We start from the raw sequence: 14,786 nt of genomic DNA on the forward strand, positions 1-14,786 counted from the left end.
ACCCGCCTGTCCCGCCGCGGGGCTGCCCCGCGCTCCCCCTCTTACTTCTTGGCCTTTTTCTGTTACTCTCTTTCCTCTTTCTTTCACTCTCTCTCCTTTCGTCTCTTCCTCCCTCCCTTCCTTTCCCTCCTCTCCCTTCCTTTCCCTCCTCTCCCTTCCTTTCCCTCCTCTCCCTTCCTTTCCCTCCTCTCCCTTCCTTTCCCTCCTCTCCCTTCCTTTCCCTCCTCTCCCTTCCTTTCCCTCCTCTCCCTTCCTTTCCCTCCTCTCCCTTCCTTTCCCTCCTCTCCCTTCCTTTCCCTCCTCTCCCTTCCTTTCCCTCCTCTCCCTTCCTTTCCCTCCTCTCCCTTCCTTTCCCTCCTCTCCCTTCCTTTCCCTCCTCTCCCTTCCTTTCCCTCCTCTCCCTTCCTTTCCCTCCTCTCCCTTCCTTTCCTCCCCCCCTTCCCTCTGTGGTCCGTGTGCGATGCTTGAGAAACGTTCCAGGAGCCCAATATTAAGCCCCGTCCATTCTGTTGTTTTGTAGGCAGAGCTTTTAGAAAAAGAGGACGCGTAAGAGTGCGGATTAATTGAATCCTCATTTTCAGGAGAAACATCTTCAACTTGCATAAGGAGGATTTGGCGGCGTTAAAAGACTATAGTCACACTCTATAAAATGCTTCAGAGCCCATTTAGATGTTTTACTATTTGAGATGGCTTTTAAGCTTATGCGTAAAGCCAAATGCTTACTGAAAGCCTTCATTTAAAAGGGTGTTAAGACCTTAAGGCTTGTCTTGAATGGTGTTGCTCCTAGATGTAGTTAATTTTGTCTGGCTAAAGGTACCGTATATATAGGAACAGATCCTGTAGTGCTTACTCCAGCTGACAGGAATCGAAGTTTTGCCCTTTTAAGACTGCAAAAGAAAACAAATAAGCAATAATAGAAAAACAGACAATGAGGCTGAGTTTAATGGGCACATGAAATCTGCTGTCTGCTGTACTACCTGAACTGCTTTGTTTGTCTTTATACAAAATCAATTTCAGTCGTCAGACAAAAATATGTCTTCTCTTCAAATACTGCTTTGCGGCTTTTTATATGGTATTTATTGATTGATAGATCAGCTAAGGAGTCTTTGAAACTTTCACTTGGGGACTAGAAAAAGGGAGGAAAAGAAAACCTGGAGTTTTTCTCAGTGATACACTATATACGAAGTCCTGTGAAGCGCAGAATATAAAAGTGTGGGGTTTTTTTCCCCAGATATTTGAGTTAGTATCCATATGTCTAACCTTTCAGTGTACATCTTCAAATATTTTTTTTGTTGATTTTCTGTTGGTATTCATACTCTACTTCTTTCACCATCCTGCTTCTCCCAAAACTTAATTATTTGAAATGTAGCCTTAACACAGAGAGACTAAATCCTGGTTTCTTGTAGACAGCTGTCTCTTTGCTGAAGGAGATGCAGAAGACTGAAGCATTTTCTTCTTCCTAGTCAGCTTGCACTATCCACAATCTCTCTCTCAAAAGATTGCATCTGTAATAAGCAACTCTTCACTTTCATGAATCTCATATCCTGACTTCATCCCAACTGTATGTATCTCATCACTGTGTGATAAGAGATGCAAGGAATGTTTTTTCAAGATGAGCAGGGCTTGTTTAGCTACACAGTCTTTACTGGTAATTTCCTTCTCATTTTTCTGGACCAAATATGGTCAAGCAAAAGAAAGGAAGAGTCATTCTTCACGATTTTAAAGTTTATGTTTCATCCCCTGCTTCACAATTGATTTCCCAATTTAATGTATTTCTATTACAATTGCAGAATTTTAAATAATAGAGCCAAGCAGACCTGCCTCCTGATTTTTGTTTGAGACAGCAGGTGGCAATATAGTTTCAAGCATCTCTCTGAAAGTTTGTCATACAGAAAATCACCTTATAAGGAGTCTAAAACAATGTTTTTTTCCTGAAACAGCAAGTTTTACAGTCCATTTGGATTTCTTATTTTTTTTTCTATTTTATAATTAAAGCATTGGTGTTTGCTAGGCAAGTGTGAAAAGTTCTTTCAAAAAGCTGATAGTAGTTGATCAAATGCTGCTCTCTGGAGCTGTAAATAAAGCTAGGTTTTAAATTATGTGCCTAAGTTTTAAATTATGTCCTGGATGATATCTGAATTAAGATTAAATAGTCCTTTTTGTGTTTTAGCCTGGATGCCTTAGCCATGCATTCCAAACTCTGTGTGGATAATATAGCTACTCATTACATTATGTCTCATTGTAAGGGCTATATTCTAATTTTCCATGCTTCTATGTTATAATTTACTTTTGTAGTTTTAGTTGTTGATTCTTATCTGCAGAATTTCATGTGACTGTTAAAATCCAATATAATGGGCCTGGTGGAATTTGACAGATCTGAAGAAATCCTAAGTTTCCTATTACTGCTTTATCAAAAATGTGACTGAAAGTGCTTATGCTTTTAGGAAGGAAAATAGAGGAGATAATTCTTGTTTCTATAACACAAAGACTGTTGGAATGGTTGCAGGAAAAGACTTACCAAGCTGTATTTAATTTCCTGATAAATTAATGACCAGCATTCCTAAGTCCTTGACTTATCATTCCAGAGGACTGAATAAAAATGCTTTCAGGATATATGCATTTCTCCTAAGAATCATGAAACACTATGCAAAGTACTTCAGTCACTCGTTAATTAAACTTTCTAATAGCCCATATAGGCAAGGTAAGAGGATGAGATTTCAGTGGGAGGTAGGTGTTATGAAAGTCCCATCAGGTGTCTGTCTTGATCTCCAGACACATAAGTACCATTAATATCTGTTCTTAAGTGACTTAGGAGAACAAGTCCCGTTGATTTTTCACTTACATACTCATGAAAAGTCCGCTCAGAATTGTTATGCCTGTTTTCTAGATGGATAAATGCATTGACACAATGATTAAATTCAACACTGTTAGTGATAGCTTCTAAAAGCTAGAACAATGGCACTTTGGCCTGGTCCTGGGTTTGTAAAGTCATTTACAATACAATTGCATTTACAATACTAATGCAACTGAGAGCATCCCCCAAGAATACATTTCCTCAGGACTTGTGTATGGAATGTAGCCAAGTTTGTGTTTGGCATTGTTGCTGCATGGGAGGGTGGGTTTTTTAAAAATAGTTTAATATACTTCAAGTTTGAATCCATTAATAACTGGTTTTTTAACTTAATTTTGGGGAAAAGAATTCTCAGAAATTTGTAGAAAGAGTATGTTTTTACCCTACAGTGACAGACATCATGACCCTTCCTCTTAATACTTGTATGTAGTATATTCAGCCATTGCAGATATAGTAAAGTAGTAAATCAGGAATGTCCTTAAGGTGTATTTACTATTAGTATTTAATTAAATTTAGTAGTATGCACTATAGAGAAGCTGCAGGCACAGGTGAGCAAAGAGCAAAACCCTGTCAAGCACTCTGCAGGTGAGCATTGAAACAAAGATCACTGCTGAAGTACAGCAGCCTTCAAAGCATATCTTACATACTACTGGACAGGTCCAAATTAATAGTTAGTTTTCAAGTCTTGAGAAGTTACATGAGAAACCTAAACAGTTTTGGCCTTGCTTCCAATACGTTTTAGGGAACATAAATTAGGGCTTTTCAACTTGTTTTCTTGATTGCTTCCTGCAAAAGGAAAATGATGAAAAATAACTATCAACTTTATGCAATCAAATGCCAGCATGAGGTGATGTTAATCTTTAGTTAGCATACTTGACGATTAATGACATGAATGTATGAACTCTATGCCAAATAAACTAACTGTTGAAATAAAACAAAATCTTTCAAGAAAATCAGTTACTTTTTGGCACTCCAGTTGATACAGGACTGCATTTTCTGATTTAAAAAGGCTAAAATGTAGCATCAACTCTGGATTTTTTCTCAAAATGAAATTACTAATGATCAGCCTATTAAGTGAGGATGGGGCAGCGGTTTGTTGGTTTTTTTTTTGAAGTATGTATAATCTTTTATTTTCCTAAAAGTATGTTTTGTTATAGTTTATAATAATATAGAAGCAAAGGTTACCACTTAACATTTCTTTCTTGTCAGGGAAGCATCTCCTGCAAAGCACTTACAAATGAGCCTCTTACTTCCCAAGTCTTGACTGAAATGCATTATACAGAAATCTGACAACTGTTCAGCACAATTTGCAAGCTGCAGAGAATTCAAAATAGTCTTGGATGTCTAGGCAGAAATTCTCTGTACAGCAGGGAGTTTAGGTAGGTTCTCTGCATTTTATGAGCCCATGTTGTGTTTAATTAAGACATGGCCAGCACCTCAGGCTTATCCTTTGACAGCTAAGAGTTTTTGCTCCTGGTTAATAAGCCTGATTTCCCGCCTCACCCCCCCACCCTTCCCATTTTCTCCTGTCATAAAAATCAAATATGCTGTCAAATCTTTTATTACTTTTCTTGAAGGAGACTTCTTTTGGATAGAGATATATTGGCACTGACGCATTCTTCAACTCCATGTGTAGTAACTGTCCCATGTGAACTGCCTAGGTTCTATGTAGCAGAAGCATTTAAGGTAATAAAACTAATATCTCACAGCAGGTATAAAATAAATACCTGATGTGAGGACTGCAGAAATTGTCCTCACAAGAAATCAATCAGTAAGGATTTGAACATACGCTAATGAAAGCTAAATTAAAACAACCAAAAGAAAGAGCAGAAGATAATAACCAAATAATTGAAACACCAATGTTTATTTGTACTTGCCATCAAAGATGAATGACTATCATAAAGCAAGGAAAAACTGTAGTAAATTAAACACTCATAAAGTAAAACTATGTCATTCTTTAAAAATTCAAAATGTCATCCTAAATGCGAAATAAAAAGGCCATAAGAGGAGATAAAGCAGAGAAATTTAAGTCCTCTGCATACCAAAATTGGATCAAGGCACTGATTTATTCTGAGCAAATACTTGAAAGGTATACAGGTATGTTTTTCTCCTTCTTTATTCTTATTCTATATACATTTACTTTTAAAGTGCAACTTATCTTAAGAATAAAACATCCATAAATTGTTAAAACCCCCTAAGATATAACAGCTCTATCAATTAAATGGGGAATATTCATCAGAGCTTGGACAAATCATCATGCAGAGGATGCACCAGGAAAAAGCGCTGAAGCAACCAGAGTTAAACCAGCTACTAAAATGTTAGAGAAAATGATAGCTTTAGCAAATGAATGCTAGTAATTCTATTTCCGTCACTTTGTATTATATTGTTTGTCTTCTTGGGATAAGATTTAACTTATTCATAACCTGAACTGCTGTGATTTCAAGAACATAAGCAAGGGGACTATTCAGATGAACCCTCAAGGGGAAGAAAAAGCATATGTTCATGTTGTAATGGATCCTGTCTGAAAAGTGAAAAGTACATTCCGAGCTTCTGGGACTTCTGGTGTTCAATTTTTAAAATAAAATTTTCAGTGACGATAGAGTGAACCGAATACTGAGTTACATAGCTGCCTCAGCTTGGGAAGTGAAGGAAGGGGTGAAGGTCATGCCTCACTTCCCGTAAGTACATACAAAAGTTAACCAAAGCAGTAACAGCAGATTCAGCTCTGACTAATAAATAGTTGCAGAAACTGATTTGGCTTAAAAATCATTAACTATGCTAAATCTTCCCCCACTCCATATATTAACAATAAAATGGGTTTTTTTGAGGATTGGAAAGGTTTTGCTTTTATTCTTATGTTTTGGTTTTAACCCGTCCAACCCTTGGGTGTAGCTGAAACAGAAAATGCAGCATAATGGATGGAGGTTTACCAAAAAATGAAAAGGATGATCTATGCTGATGTAATGCTTTCTCTTATCTTTTGTACAAGTCTCCCCTTTTGTCAGGCTTTCTGAGCAAAGGTCTTTAATAATAACTTGCTTCTTAAACCACCTTGGGCTTGAACTTGTATGGATTTCAAAACAATTTTAATAAATCCCAACAAATGTCTATTGCTGGATATCGACATTTTCATATGTGCTTTAGAATTTTTGAAGGTGTAAATTCATTTAGATGCAATCCTTATCAGTCTTTAAAGACAGCATTCATTATATCTGGCAATAATTGTTTTGCAGAAAATTGGGAAAGCAGCCTGGATCTCTTGAATGGTTTATGATTCAATCCCACTTCATGAGTAAGCTTTGCCAACTGTTTTGTTTCTACCATGAAAACTTTATATATATGGGAGTGTGTGTATAAACATATATTAAATACATATATATGGGGTTGTTCTTGTAACTATACATACACAAAAATGTATATGAGTATATACTGTACTTATTTTCTTCTGACAGCTTCGTACTGTTGAATCAGGTAAGCTGGAACAGAAACATAATGGGACACTAGTAATTCAGGGCATTCCTTTTGAATAGGCAAAGGAGCTTTATTAAGAAAAGGAGATAAAAATGTTGTGCCATAGTTTTCAAAAATGTTGTTCTGTGCTTCAAAGAAAAATACACTTATTTAGCTACTACAAGATGAGACGGAACTTGTGATGACAAGCGTGACATCAAATCATGTTGCTTACTGTAGCTCAAGTCAGTCTAGTCTTCCTTCTGCAGCGGTTTTTCTATACCACTGCAATGCAAATGCACATCTGATAGTGTTACTGTATTGTGGTCTGGAGCAAATGAAATCTGCTAGCAGTTATTCCTGTATCTACAAGAAATTGCTCCATATTTGTGTAAATTTTTATAGGTTATAAAGGTTATAGGTTGTAAGGTTATAAAAACCTGCCCGTTTCTGAAAGGGTGTTCTATAATCTTATTCCTAATGTTTGTGATTGAGTATGCTTTTACAATGTGTGGTAATTTAGAAGCATACATTATCGGATCGTAGTAGTAAGACTGAGATGAATTCTGTCTCTTTTAGGTACACTAAATAGAAAATAACTTGGTTTTAATAGGATTATTGCCTGACCAATGGAAGTTTCTAAGGAGTATCAGCAAATTTTCAGAGGAAGACGCTGCAACACGGTAATGATTATTTCTGTTACTAACTGTGATTAAAAATACTTTCCCTGAAATTTTGTATGATTAATCTTAGCCAAGTGTATGGGTGAGTGCTTTTTGACTTGTATTTAGGTGGTTAAAATACAGAGCTAGATAGCTGGTGTGATACTATTATACCATCAGAAATGCCTGAGTGTCCAAAACAGTCTGTGAAACAGCTAGGAGCTGAAACACATTAATTGCTATTCCCGAATATTTGAGGTATAACCTTTTCCCTCTCTACTTTGCTTTTCCATTTGCAATTTCCATAGGGCAGTAATCTTAAACCATTTGATAAGATTTTCCTTCTGATATGTTAGATTATGCTTTAAGTGGCATCTCTCATACCATGTGCATTGCTCTTGTTTCCAGTAACACAGAAAAATGCAGTTTCATCTCATCTCTATGGCTACATGGTGTTGTGTAACGTGACTTTTGGAAAATTGAAGGAGGTGAGCTTTTCCATTTTCTTTTTAATTTTAGCAAGGTAAATTATTCCTCTTTTTCACTCTCAGGGGAAGCAAAATATTGAAAATAATAGTATCGCAAAGGCTACATTGTACTTTGTGTATATGAAATATAAAATTTCATAAATGCTTTAACCAAGATGGGAACTTGAAGTATTGAAGCTTTGCACAACAGATATTTGGAAAGGGATTCCTAACCCAGGCCTTGCTGAACAGATGTACCCCCTGACAGCTTCTGTATAGAAGGGGTTATCACCTGTTGGCTGTATGTTGTTTTTTTCACTTCCATTTCTTCTTTCCTAAAAAAGGAGTTAGTTATTGTGTTTTCTTCTTTCAAGGTAAGGAATTTAACAACTTAGAGCATCTAAGATCTTATTGAATGACCTTTGTATACTTGCAAAGTTGGAACAAGCCAAATAACATCACCATGGAATTAAAGTAAACTTTTTAACTGCTTGAAAGGTCACAGAGATCATAAAATGTTACACATTTGAGTCTTGGTTTGGTGAATGAAAAGAAGATGATGTCTGTGACACTTAGAACTGTCATGGGTGAAAAATAAAAACAAAAGGATAAAAATAGGGACAGTGGGACAGTTGACTGCCTGAAGGGCAGAAGCTGCTGAGCAATTCATCAGCAACTGATTTCTGAGAGCTCCAAGCTCAAAAAATATTGTATGGGTGCTTCAGAAATAGAGCTATTTTTTTCCTTCATAATAAGTGTGATATGGATTGTGGCAAGACTTTCTACTCCCTCCTTCCATCTGTGTTCTGCATCCATCTGTCATACTTTATCCCCGTTTAGATTGAAAATGTTCTGAATTTGTGGCAGTGTTTGTATTTACAAACCAAACCACCAGTAGGCTGAATGCAACAGAAGCTGTGAGACCTACTGATACAATCCCTTGGTAATAGGACCCCTGCTATAAGTAAGAGGCTGTTTTTGTTATTGGGTTGCTAAATTCTGGCACATAATGCTTAGCACGTTACAGATAAGGAAAAAACGTGATTGTGCTCTACTGTCCTTAGGACACATCACTTCTGAATAATAATAGATTATCTGAAGGATGGCTGGAAACAACTGGCATCTGAGTGAACAGAATGATAATACTGCTGAAAATACAAGACTCAGGCTAATCAATAAATAGATTTTATTTTTCCTCAGATGACAAAGCCAAATGTCTAATTGTTACTGTATATACAGGCTGTATAGTCTTTGCTGAGTCTTTAACTTGTTGCAAACTGGATTTGTACAGAAGGGGAAAAAAAAAGAAAATTTATCACTCCCAGTTAATTTTTTTTTTTTTTATTCAGTACCATCTTGAATATTATCACAGAAGTCAGATAAGAGCAATGGATTTACTTCTCTCAGAGACCCTCTTTTCCCTGCATATTTAAGGACTTATGACTGCAATTACACAAACACTCGTTTTAGGTTTAACAGTGCTCTTCCACAGTATATTGTTAATTTATCCAGTTGAATGCATGACAGCACTTCCAGATAAGAATTTTTCCTTTTTCCTAGAGAGATATATATTTAAAATAAACAGTAATTTAGATATATACTCATTCAAATTATGACTCATGAACAGGTTGGGAATGTAAACAAAGAAATAAGGAAATTTAAAAATAGCTCAGAAGTATACTTAGTGTATTTGTAAAAATTATGATTATATGAGTAGAGCAGCAGAGGGCAATATGGTTGTTACATGAATCTACACTCTGAAATAGCACCTTTTTCTTAATGTTCTAGTTTCTAGTATCTGAACTTTCAACTAGAAAGACTGTAGACTGATGCTATTAAACATGACAAGCTTTCTCATACAACTTAGCCAGCATTTTTCACCGTGGTGAAAGAAAGAAGCTCCTCGGCTATGTTAAAAGATTCAGTGGAGATGTTACCCTTTCATTCACTGCTGTTCTTTTCTGTGTGCCAGAACAAGCATTTCATGCTGTCACCTGTCGAGCTGGACTGAGAACTGATCTGACTAAAAATTCTGTGTAGGGAAAAAGGGAGGACAAAAGTGGGAGTAATTTTCAGTGGATCCCTTTCTTGATGTTCACCGCATAACCATTCAAATAGCTATGGTGTCATAATGGAAAAAAAGGTTGTGCAGCACCATATATAAATTGGCAGATCATTGAGTAGATGGAGAGAAGGCATATGCTAAGCCTAACATTGCTTCTAACGTAATACGTAACAGATTATGCCCTTATTCCTGTCATTGTGGCAGAGATTTTTTTTCCTGATAACCAAGATGAGCTCTAGAAAGGTCCTATAAAGCACGAATTAAAATATAGATCAGGCAGTGAAGACCAGCTAATGCCAATGCTGGGAGACTGAGAAGAGACTGCATAAAACCCAACTGCAGCGTCACAGCACCTTATGCGAAGAAGCAGTTCCTCCAGAGAAGTAGCTACTTCCCAGCTGATCCCGCTGTCAGAAGTCAGAAGAATATGGTTTGAACACCTTAAAAGAAAATTCAACTGGAAAAGAGACTACAACTTCAGAAAAAAAAAAGCTAAATACTTAGAATCTATCTTTTTAAGAATAAATGAATTTATTCCCATTCACTGGCACGATGAAGCTTATTATTTTCTTAAAAGAGCTCCACTTATAAAAAATACACAATTTTTTGCATAGTAAATGAAGTGTTAATGTGTTTTTCACTTCATTTGAGCATGTTAATTCCAGAGCAAAATCTTAATTTATTTCTTCAATAAGCAATCTCCACCCATGTTATTCATCTAATCTGAATGACATGTGAAGTTAATTTCCAGTGGGCTGTATGTGAAGCACATTTATTCCCCACTAACAATCTACATTCAGCACAGCACTTCCAGCACTATCACTTCCACCAAAAGCTACTCCTTTTGATAAATTAATGGCTGGAATTCGCTTAGTCTATTTTTTATAACAAAAATCTACAATGGTATATAAAAATGGATGTGTTTCAGACAATTTAATTTTTTTTTCATAGCTACCCTTCAAATCTGAGCATAAGAAGAATGTGTCTTATGAAAAGAGGGAACAAAATGTTGAGAGAATCAGAATTTTAAATTGATAAAACTTCAGTTTCTGTAACAACAAACAGCTCTGGTAGCATTAGAATAGCTAGAAACAGTTAATCTAGTTTTTGAGCACAGGAAATATGCAGCCTTGGGGATTGTGGTCCACCTTGGGTTCTACTATAATAAGTAAATAGCAATCTCAGGGATAATACTGTACTCTAAATTACATGAAAAACTGGCTTCCAGAAATGATCAGCATAGGGAACATCTCCGTACGTAGTGCTGGCCATTGCTGGAATTGGACTAATAAAGAGTACTTCATGACTAACTCAGCTTTCACTGGTTTTTCTAGTACCTATTTCATGACTGCAACCACAATTCCATGGCAATATGTTTTTTTTTCTTCTACAAGTAAAAATTCTAATTATTGCAGTACTATATTTTGGTCTTTCCCCCACCTCTCTCGTTCATTTCTTTCTTAGTTTTCGTTCTACTTGCGTGCATCTTAGTAATTTCTATGCCTCTCAAAGTGTTCTGCTTTCCAAGCTGATCTGCAAAAATCATCTCTAAGATACATGCTAATTAACATGCATGGGTTTGGTGACCACAGCTTAAATTTCAAATAGCAACATGCAGATCTTAACTATTTTCTGTTTTATATAAGAACTATGTGATTTTAGAACACCTCAGTTTGAGCTTCAGTACCATACAGAATTTGTCTTTTAATAACTTAGTGTAGGAGAACTGCAGTCCCCCAACCGTCTGCTTTATGCTGAACTCTCTGAAGCAGCCAATTTTGTCTTCCAGAACTTGGCTGCTGCACATGCTGGGTGCTGATTGCAAGTATTATCTTAAGAGAATCACTTCTCAATATTTAAGAAAATTACTCTTCTTTAAAAGGCATTGTTTTGTGCTTTTATACTCCTGCTGTCTTCATTGCACCAGGAGGTAAACTGGCAAATAACATCAATTCCAGGGCTGCCTTTGCTGCTGCATTGTGTTTATCAAATAGATTGGGAGTAAGAAGAGGACTACGAAAAATCAACAACCTGCAGCTTCTAAAGAAAGGAAAATGTCCAAAGTAAAGAATGTAATTTGGCAACAAAAAGAAAACCTGTAGTATAGTGCAACTACAGTGGCTGGTATGTAAAGAGATGGGAGCAGTGTCTGAGGACCTGAAACAAAGATTCCTCTGGATGCCCTAATGTCCTGCTTAACAGAGAATTCATGAAAAATCTAACACAGGTTGGAGGCCTGAAAGAATGGGTGTAACCGGAATATCTGCTATCGGGCATATTTCCTTACCTTCTCTATCAGTAGGCTTAGGACATGAAAGTTCAACAGTGAATGTGCTAAAAAGCCAGTATTAGAGGTCTTGAAGATCTACTGGTTTTATGTGCAAACAACCTGAACTCACCTTGCATTCCTGAGTACCTGCTGCTATGCCAAACTAAATCCTTTTTAAGCCTGATCTTCTTTCTTCACTTCTGTTCCTTATAATACATTGTGGATCACCATAATCTCTGCTTTGTAAGAAGAACACAGAAGTAAAGAGCCACTTCACTCAACTAATATAATTGTACACTATTATAAATGAAATGTCAGCTTCCAAAATAATTTGTTTTCCTGTTATGCTGCCGTGTTCCTATCATTTTTCCTCATTAAAGACAACAAAGTACTTTTGTTCAGATTAACTTTTATTTCTAAATCAACCCTCCTGTCTGTCAAACACAGGCCATAGTGCTATTAGGGATCCTAAAACTGCAACTGTACTTTAACACCAAAATCATGACTCTCATTAGCTACATGAAAGAAGCAGGCAAAATATTTCCCATGAGATAAGGTCTGAGCAGAGAGGTACTAAATTTTTTTTAGACCAATTGCTGCAGCTGCAAAATATTTCATTTTATTTTTAGATGTACTACTCCTCACAGCTGCCTGGTCAAGGTATTAAAAGAATGCAGAAAATAATATATTTTGGAAAATACAAAGTACATTTAAATAAGGAGCAGAGAAATGTAAGTACATATAAATAAGGAGCGGAGAAATGTTATTAAAAATACTGCTGTTGTAACTACTGCCTTCTGTTTTATGCCAGTATCTGCCTGGTTCCTCCATTCATATTGAAGACATTCATATGCAGTTCTAATACAACACTAGTAGCACAGTCTGCTCAGAGATCAAGAAATCATGCTCTGTATTGTAATATGATCTTTTATGGTTTATAAAAGTCTTTTTAATTGAGCTATACTTCAGTGATTAATACATTTATCCGCCCCTTCACAGCGGCTGCTGCTGCTGTAACATATGGTTTGCCTGTCTGTCTTTTGCTATGCATATTTGCTTTGCAATTGCCCTGAAGAATTCAGAATAAATTCAGTACTGCATGGCAAAATACTCCTTTATCCCAATATAAAAAATCTTGTGATTTATAGTTTATAGTTCATATGTATATAGATGTTTTATAGTCTGAAGGAGCAAAGAAGTAGCTTTAGTACAACAAAATCAAGCTAGATTTGTGGTTTTCCATTGCTTGTTTGTTACCTCCTCTATGGCTGATACATTTATAGAGATTTGGCATAGATATTTCTTCCTCTAGCTAGTAATTTCATTGAAGAATTCTACCAATTCTTGTCTTTGTTTCTGTCACCTGATTTTTCTGGGAGTTCTGAATCTGCTCCTTGACATTACTATATGGGTTCAGCACACATGATCTGTTTTGTCTGCTTTTTTTCACGTCTGCCAGAAGGATGCTGTGCTACTAAATGCTCACAGATTGACACGAGCACGCATGTTTCTTGTACAGGTGAGGCTTCAGTTTTTGTTTCCTGTGTTTTGAGGTTTCTGTCTTCTTTCAAATAAGTTCTCTTCCTAAGATTAAGTCTAAATTAAAAAAGTATAAGGAAATTAAAATTACTGTGGTATATTTAATCCATAACCAGAGTTGGATGGGGAAAAAATTATCTGTTATTTCTGCTAAGCTTTAAAGTTTGATGTTTTCCTGTCTTTTTCTTAGGTTTTGTGTTTTGTTTTGTTTTTAATTGACTCCCACAATAAAGTCAATTAAACAGTGAGAAAGCCCGCAAAAATGGGAAAGGCATAGTCACATATATGGATATTTTCCCTCTAAACAATGCTTTATCAAGCAATAAAAGGAAAAAAAAACCGCAAACCTTTGAATTTACAAGAACTATGTTATGAAAGCCACCTTCTCCCTCATTGCAGTCGCACCTCAGGCATATTCAGGCTTGTAAATCGCATATGCTGAGATTTGCAGTCCACTAGAAATAGACGTGCCAGACTGACAAGGAGGAATTCCTGTACATTAGCAGCTGTTTTGTACCTGTTTGTAGGGAAATGTTATATAATGTCAGGCTGACAATTAGAAAAAGTTGCTCCATCTCTGTTTTAACTTGTAAGCGCGCTCTCTCTTTCTTTTTTTCTGTATAGCTTAATAACTAAAAGTTCAATTTAATGAAAACCTCTGCTACAATACGTGGTTGCGTTTCCATTACTGAAATCAGAAATTGCTCTTAGTCAGCGAGATAATCAAAGAGCTATAGCAGTGGAATAGGATGTAAAAGTGGGATTGGATCAATGAAAAAAGCAGAAACTCTTCAGGGAGGAAGGCAAAAAGGACAATACTAAGCTGATCCCTGGATCTAGACACCCCTAATGAAGGAAGGCACTTCATCTGCAGTCATCAGTACTGAAGCACGGGTTTTTGTTAAGGCACATTTCAGCTTCTGAGCAGCACTTATTCATTAGATGCTTCTCTAGATGAAGGAGGATCATTTCTTCAGAATCACCAGACAGAAAGGATTTCACCTGCTTTTCCATTTATGTTAGTAAATTAAACAGTTTCAGAAAATGTTTCTCGGCACTGGAACTTCGCTGTTAATTTGTTAGAACAGTACTTATCATGTTTTGCACTAGACAAACTCCCTCTCTCCCAGTTCTCAGGCATGTTATGGAAGTTGGCGTGAGTTTGAGTATGTTCCCAATAAGAAATCTACATGCGAGTATCCTATTTTGGGAGCTGAGAAAGTCTAGCAGCACGAATCCAGACACTTATAAGCCATTTCCAATTTTTGCCAGAGAGTGGTTGTGGGTAAGTTTAATTAAAAGTGCTAGTATATGCGTACATGTAGTTTACAGGGCTGGTTCAAAATGGTAAAAATGAGAAGAAATGAGAAAAAGACCACTATCTCTTTTCAGTTCTAGAATTGGTAAGATGAGTAGACATAACCAATTGTAGTTAGATCAAGTAGTGAACAAGTTTTACTCAAATGTGAGGTAAGTCCTAATG

At 36.4% G+C, this 14,786-nt stretch overlaps 1 long non-coding RNA gene across 1 annotated transcript; it reads left to right on the top strand.

Moving 5' to 3' along the window:
• The first annotated feature begins 7,427 nt into the window (after positions 1-7,427).
• Positions 7,428-14,459, top strand: LOC138725392 (uncharacterized). Its single transcript, XR_011338231.1, has 3 exons — positions 7,428-7,451; positions 13,224-13,283; positions 14,434-14,459. It is a non-coding gene; the product is annotated as an uncharacterized lncRNA (long non-coding RNA).
• The last annotated feature ends 327 nt before the right edge of the window (positions 14,460-14,786 follow it).

This window comes from Phaenicophaeus curvirostris, chromosome 11 (assembly GCF_032191515.1).
Source record: "Phaenicophaeus curvirostris isolate KB17595 chromosome 11, BPBGC_Pcur_1.0, whole genome shotgun sequence".
In the NCBI taxonomy this organism is placed as follows: Eukaryota; Metazoa; Chordata; class Aves; order Cuculiformes; family Cuculidae; genus Phaenicophaeus; species Phaenicophaeus curvirostris.